Raw genomic sequence first — 6,000 nt, 5'->3', positions numbered from 1 at the left:
GATTATCTCGGGAGGCCTGCTTGCATAAAAAAAGGGAAAAGGCTGGTTCTGTGGAATTCCAGGAAGAAGAAGATTAAGTATAGACAAAGGGAGTGTCGAAGGAGTGTCAAGGGAGTGTCAAAGGAAGTGTCAATCGTACCTCGATCTTCAGGATGTTACTTTAATTATGTTATCTTGGGATACACCAAGGGACAGATTATGTATAAAAAGGAGCATAAGAAATAAACTCGGAGAGACAGTTGTGAGATCTGTTCACCCTCCTGCACTCTGTCTGTCTTCTCTTTTTTCTCAGTCCCCGCTCCCCCATTCAGGTACCTAGTTTGACTTGGTCGGCTGGTTTCCGACACTTATGTGTCTGTATATGCGTGTTTTTATATATATATCATATATATATAAACTTTCAAAGGATAAAGAATAATTAATTACCTAAGGTAAGCTCTGGGAAATGAAATAGGTGAGGAATATCAACTGTCACTTCTCATTTTATAGCCTTATGAATTATTTGATATTTTTATGATATGTACTTCAGTGATAATTTTTTTAATTTATTGGGGTGACATTGGTTAACAAAATTACATAATTTTCAAGAGTACAATTAAATAATACGTCACATGTAAATTGCATTGTGTGTTCACCACCCAATGTTGAATTTTCTTCCATCACCATATATTTGACCCCTTTTACTTTTACCTACCTCTTTCCACACCCTTTCCCTCTGGTAACCACTAAACTGTTTTCTGTGTCTACAAGTTTTTGTTTGTTTGTCATGTTCATTTGTTGCTTTTGTCTTTATATCCTACATGTAAGCAAAATCATATGGTTCTCAACTTTTACTGACTTATTTCGCTTAGCATGATAATCTCAAGATTCATCCACATTGTCACAAATAGCAGTATTTCATCTTTTCTTATGGTTGGGTACATGTACCACATCTTCTTTAACCAATCATCTATTGGAGGGTACTTCAGTTGTTTCCATGTCTTGGCCACCATGAATAATGCTGCAGTGAACACCGGGGTGACTATATCTTTACAGATGTTTTCAAATTTTGGAGGTAGATACCCAGAAGAGGGATTGCTGGGTCATATGGCAATTTCATTCTTAATTTTTTGAGGAACCTCCATACTGTTTTCCATAGTGGCTGTACCAATTTACATTCCTACCAGCAGTGTATGAGGGTTCCTTTCCCCCCACAAATTCTCCAGCTCTGGTTACCTGTCTTATTGATAACAGCCATTCTAATAGGTGTGAGGTGGTATCTCATTGTGGTTTGGATTTGCATTTCCCTAATAGCTACTGAAGTTGAATATCTTTTCATATGTCTGTTAGCTGTTTGTATGTCTTCTTGGGAGAAGTGTCTGTTCAGGTCCTCTGCCCATTTTTAAATTGGATTGTTTGTTCTTTTATTGTTGAGTGGTAAGAGTTCTTTATATATTTTGGATATTAGCCCCTTATCAGAAGTGTCATTTGCAAATATCTTCTCCCATTTGTTGGCTGCCTCTTTGTTTTGTTGATGGTTTCTTTTGCTATGCAGAAGCTTTTTAGTTTTATATAGTCTCATTCATTTATTTTTGCTTTTACTTCTCTTGCCTTTGAGGTCAAATTCATAAAATCCTCTCCAAATCCAAGGTCTATGAGTTAAGTACCTACATTTTCTTCCATGCAATCAATTTACTGTTTCAGGTCAATTTACTGTTTGGGTCTTTGATCCATTTTAAGTTAATTTTGGTTTATAGTGGCAGATAGGACTCTAGTTTCATTATTTTGCATGTGGCTTTCCAATTTTCCCAGCACCATTTATAAAGAGGCTTTTTTTCTATTGTATGTTTTTGGCTTCTTTGTGGGAAATTATTTGCCCACATATATGTAGGTTTATTTCTGGGTTCTCAATTCAGTTCCATTGGTCTGTGTGTCTGGTTTTCTGCCACCATGCTGTTTTTATTACTGTCGCTTTGCAGTATAATTTGAAGTCAGGCAGTGTGATACCTGCAAACTTGTTCTTTAAATGGTAGAATTCACTAGTGAAGCCATCTGGTCCTGGACTTTTTCTTTTGAGAGGTTTTTGATGATTGTTTCAATTTTCTTACTGTTGATTGTTTTTTGTTGTCTCGAATTATCCCTATTTATGCTCTGAGTTCATTTCTGAGTTGCAGTACCTATTGTCTTCTCTTTTTAAAATGTTTTTACTTCCTTTAACCACTATGTAATATTTAAGTGTATAATATCCTATTCTGAGGAAGGGTTGCAATTTCCTGTTTCTGTTAGTCATCTTACTCATAGTTTTATATCTTTTTGTTTTTGTTTCAGGTAGAATAACCCCCTGCATTATTTCCTGTAATTGCAGGTCTTGTGGTTGAAAATTCCCTCATCTTCAGTATGTCTGAAAAGGTCTTTATTTCTCCTTTGTATCTAAAGAATAACTTTGTGTCTACGGCCATGCTACCCTGAACAAGCCCGATCCTGTCTGATTTCTGAAGCTAAGCAGGGTCGGGCCGGGTTAGTACTTGGATGGGAGACCAACTAGGAAGACCAGGTGCTGTAGGTGTAAAAAATAAAAATAAAAATAAGAGATTGTAAACTGACAAGGTCCTTGCAATCTGTGAGGTCAACCAAGGGTTGTCTCACCTAATAAAATAAATAATAACTTTGTTGGATATACTATTCTTGGCTGGTAATTTCTCTCTTTCAATAGTTGGAATATTTGATTCCACTCCCTCCTAGCTTGTAGAGTCTTTGCTGAAAAGTCTGATGATAATCTAAAGAGTTTTCCTTCATAGCTTATAGTCTTCTTTTCCCTGGCTGCCTTGAGAATTCTTTGTCATTAGTTTTTCACAATTTCAATATAACATGCCTTGGAAAAGGCCTTCTTGGATTGAGAGAATTAGCTGTTCTGTTTGCTTCTTGGTTTCAAGCATCCAGTTCTTTCCACAAGTTTCAGAAGTTCTTGTTGACTGTTTGAATAGGCTCTGTATATCCTCCTCGCTCTGTTCTTCTTTTGGTACACACATTATTATTATATTGCTCTTTCTGATGGGGTCAGATAGCTCTTGTAGAGGCCTTTTTTTTTTTTTTTTTTTTTTTACTCTCAAGTCTCTCTCTTCTTCCATCTGCGTCATTTCCAAATTTCTGTCTTCAATATCACTAATTTTTTCCCCCATCTGGTCAGCTCTATTTCCTAAGTTTGCTATTTCATTCTTCACCTCTTTTAATGAGTTCTTCATCTCCAGAAAATGCATTTAGTTCTTTTTTAAAGTTTCAATCTCTCTGGTAAAGTATTCCTTTAATTCATTGATTTTATTTCTGTGTTCATTAAATTGTCTGAGTTTTCTTGCATCTCATTTTTTTTCAGAACTGCAATCTTGAATTCTCTGTCATTTAAATCACATATTTCTGTATCTTTAAGTGTGTTTTCTGGAGATTCTTCATTTTTTTTTTCTGAGCTGCCTTGTTACCTCGGTTGTTCATGGTATTTGATGAATTATTTCTCCACCTAGTTATTTAAGGGAATGAACTCTGCTTTTTAAAAATTTTTATTATTATTAAGAGTGAAAGTGAAATCTCTTTAGCAGGTTGCTAAGAAGGGGTTTTTCTGTTGTTTTCCAGTGGGTGATGCCTGCACCACCAGGCCTCCCGGATCTCTGCTGGGTAACAAAAATGCCTTTTACTCCTGGGGAGGTGTGTGTCTCCTCAGTGACCAAGTCACCTTGATTTCAGGGCTCCACTCCCGTGGGAGAATATGGTGGGTGATGGGGTTTTGAGCTCCTGAAGTCCCAGTGCTGCCCCAGTGGCCAGATGCAGTGTTGTGCTGCTGAGGTGTCCCAGGTGCCTCCACTAGGATCATTATCCATGCATGGAGGTGGGGTAGGTTGGGAGAGGGTGCTGGTGTACCTGTGACTTTGTTTTCAGTAATGGTGGCTGTCAGGCCTCAGCTGCTCTGCCTCTGTATCTCCACCCCTGTCACTAGGGCCAGCTGCAGTGTACGTCTACAGCTCAGAAGCTGTCTCCTCAGTTCTTGGCTGCATTCTCCCTGCTCTGTAGCCTGACACTTTTGCTGCAGTTTTCCTTGGGGCCCACCACTAGCTCTGGGAGAGTGAGGGGAGGTGAGCTTTGGAGGGTAGGGGAAGGTGGTCAGGTTCTATGACTCTGTTTTCTGCCTGGCAATGGCAGCTGCTAGAACACAGCAATCATACCTCTGTATTCTGCTTCGCCCTAATCACTGGGTTCTGCCATAGTGTATGCTGATCATTCAGGCAGGAATACTTGGGGCTACAGAGAGTACACACCACAAACTAACTTCTCCCCTCTCCCCAAGTCCTGCAGGGAGCTCCGAGCTGGCTTCACAGCACCCATCTCTGCTCCTCTCCCTTTCCTTCTCCCTTGCTCACCTGATTTGCCCACTTTCAGATGCTTTGATGCAGAGATCTCTCAGAAGTGTCTGTCAGGCTGGGAATCTTACATTGGATTATAGCTGTTCAATTTGTAGTCTCAAGGGGAGGAATCAAAGGGACCCCTCACACCACCATGTTTCTCACAAGTTACCTAATAATTTTTTAAAAATTTTCGGATCACCTGGGCATTTTCTTATGTCAGAAATGGAAATAGTTGAGAGAAACTATGCAAGATGTACCCTCTTGCTTTCCACTCTTCCACTCCTCCACAACCCCTCTTGCAAATCCATGAAGAAATTAACAGCGAAAGTTCAAGGTGGCTCTAAGGAACTCATAGCACGGATAATTTCAAGTATGCAATAGTAGCCTCTAAAATAGTGAAATACTGTTTTGGGAGCTGTCACCCAGCCTTAAGGGGTCACTAGGTATTAGAGCTACTGTTTAGACCCCCTGGCATATAGCCTTCATTTTTAGCAACTCACTAAAACTGCAACATTAGCATCAGTGATTTCTGACTGTCAAAAGTAATCTTAGTAACTCAGGCTATATTGACTTCTCCTTAGCATGTGAATCTATTAGCCATCACGTCCTTCATTCCCACTTAGATATCCCAGAGGTATTTTTGACTTTGCCTTTTCCTTATCCTTATAATTCCTTCACTCATCTAGGTCTATGATCATCCTTTGAATATTTCTAGCATCTACTCCTTTGTATATAATTTTGTCCTAATTCTGGTTCTGGTCCTTATAACCTCATGCCTACAATAACACAGAAGCCTCTTCACAGTTCTCCTACTTCCAGTCTTCCATCCCTTAAATGTAAACTTCGCAAGGACAGGGACTTAGTTCATGTTTACTAAACTCTGTGTACAGCTTTATCTTATGCTCCTGGACAATGCCCAGCACACAGTAGTAGTTCAATAAATATATGCTAAATGAATATATATGCTAAATGAATATATATGCTGAATTATATGCTGAATGAATGCAACGAATGACTGCCAGATTAATCTTAATTATTTCCCTGTTCAAAACATTCAATGAAATGCCTATGCCTATAGAATATCCTACCATTCAAGCCATTCTACAATCTAACCAATGCACCTTTAAACTCAGCAACCTGATATCCTCATAATCCCTTCATACTCAATCTAGATGTTTACATTTATAATAATATCCTTGCTTACACTGTTCCTCTGCCTGGAATATTCTCCTCTTTCTTGCTACATTTGAAATCTCACTAATCCTTTAAGGTCCAGCTATTACACTGCCTCCGCATGGCAACCTTTCCAAACAACTCTGGTTCTTCCTTATAGAGCATTTATTACCTATAGTGCTCATTTGATGATTTATTATGTGTGCCCTTGTGAAAATCTTTTATTGCTATCTTACTCTGAAAATAAATTTTCCACATGCGTGTCCTGCCTTCTAACTAGATTTTAAATAAATTGGTGGCAGAAATTTTTATTCTATTAAAAATAATTTTCAAACAGGTAATACATAAAGTATAAAAAATGAAAGGCAAAGAAGGATTTAAAGAGAAAATTAAGTCTCTTTCCCACCCAATTCTCTACCTGGAGGCAACACTGTTACTAGTTTCTTGTAAATTCTTC

At 38.4% G+C, this 6,000-nt stretch overlaps 1 protein-coding gene and 1 pseudogene across 2 annotated transcripts in view; one reads left to right on the top strand and one right to left on the bottom strand.

The window, feature by feature from the left end:
* Window positions 1–6,000, bottom strand: part of TMEM67 (transmembrane protein 67) — a 53,921-nt gene that overhangs the window by 42,123 nt on the left and 5,798 nt on the right. The gene's annotated exons all lie outside the window — the stretch shown is intronic.
* LOC120614332 (uncharacterized) lies at window positions 2,427–2,545 on the top strand (annotated as a pseudogene).

The sequence above is a fragment of the Pteropus medius genome, unplaced genomic scaffold (genome assembly GCF_902729225.1).
Source record: "Pteropus medius unplaced genomic scaffold, Ma_sr-lr_union100, whole genome shotgun sequence".
NCBI lineage: Eukaryota > Metazoa > Chordata > Mammalia > Chiroptera > Pteropodidae > Pteropus > Pteropus medius.
Note: the sequence above shows the minus strand (reverse complement) of the source record. Positions and strands in the feature narration are given on the sequence as shown.